Source organism: Eurypyga helias, unplaced genomic scaffold (genome assembly GCF_000690775.1).
Source record: "Eurypyga helias isolate BGI_N326 unplaced genomic scaffold, ASM69077v1 scaffold4825, whole genome shotgun sequence".
NCBI lineage: Eukaryota > Metazoa > Chordata > Aves > Eurypygiformes > Eurypygidae > Eurypyga > Eurypyga helias.
In genome coordinates this window covers 46,121-47,621 of record NW_010252004.1, presented here as the reverse complement: position 1 = coordinate 47,621, position 1,501 = coordinate 46,121, and positions in this window count along the sequence as shown.

Genomic DNA, 1,501 nt, shown 5'->3' with positions numbered 1-1,501 from the left:
ATGCCAGCAGAACTATTCACGCAGCAGCAGGCATGCAATGAATGTTTTCTGTGATAATTGTCCCAAATTCTCCTGTCACACAGTGATTGAAAAATGTGAACTGAGAAACCACAAGACCAGGTGCAAGTGAAGAAAATAGGTTAGAAATCATACATGCCAGATTGTGGTCCTGGCTGCATTCCTTCAAGGACATAGAATCATAAAACGTTTTGGGTTGGAAGAGACCTGAAAGATCATCCAGTCCCACCCCCCCTGCCATAGGCAGGGACACTTTCCACTACACCAGGTTGCTCCAAACCTCATGCAGCCTGGCATTGAACACAGCCAGGGATGGGGCATCCACAGCTTCTCTGGGCAACCTGTTCCAGTGCCTCCCCACCCTCTCCGGTAAGAACTTCTTCCTGATATCTAATCTAAATCTCCTCACTTTCAATTTAAACCCGTTACCCCTTGTGCTGTCACTACAGGCCCTTGTAAAAAGCCCCCCCCAGCTTCCTTGTAGCCCCTTCAGGTACTGGAAGGGGCTGTAAGGTCTCCCCGGAGCCTTCTCTTCTCCAGGCTGAACAAGCCCAACTCTCACAGCCTGTCCCCATAGCAGAGGTGCTCCAGCCCTCGGAGCATCTTCGTGGCCTCCTCTGGACTCACTCCAACTGGTCTATATCCTTCTGATGTTGAGGGTTCCACAGCTGGATGCAGCACTCCAGGTGGGGTGTTATGAGAGCAGAATAGAGGGGCAGAATCACCTCCCTCGACCTTCTGGCCACACTTCTCTGGATACAGCCCAGGATACGGTTGGCTTTCTGGGCTGCTAGTGCACACGGCTGGCTCATGTCCAGCTTTTCATCCCCCAGTACCCCCAAGTCCTTCACCTCAGGTCTGCTCTCAATCCATTCTATCCACATGTTATTCTAAATCCACAGGTTTTTTTGTGGGGCAGGAATGTTATGGAGAAGAAGAACCTCTGCAGATCAACTGTTCTTCCCATTGTGCAGATGTATGGGGAGTGAATGGGTAGGGGAAGGCTCGGACTGTGGTGCTACCCCCCATGCCAGCCTCATGGCTTTGAGAGGAGAAGGATCCTACATCACAGGTGGTGAACTGTGGAGGTATATTCCAGAAGGAGAGAAATGGGAAAGCAAAGCACAGCCCTGGAAGTGGCTCTGCTCCAGTGGTAGCTCAGCAGCAGGTCAGGGCATTGCTGAGTCAGGGGACAAATTTTGGGGGTCTCACTGACTGTCCCAGAGCACAGGGGAATTATGGAAGGAGAACAAGCATGGAGATGTGAAGGAAATCTGAGGGGAAATTCTGAAATTCATTTTCTAGGGCAGAATGGTAGTTTTGACAAAATCCTAAACCTTTAAGTTACATGACAGTTTGCAGAGAAAAAGAACTGCAGTTCACAGTTTTAAATTAAATGACCCTAAGTGCCTATCTCACTCAGTTGGGCAACAGGGAGTGAAATACCCTCCCTTCAGGGCTCAGGGTCAACTGCCTGGCTATG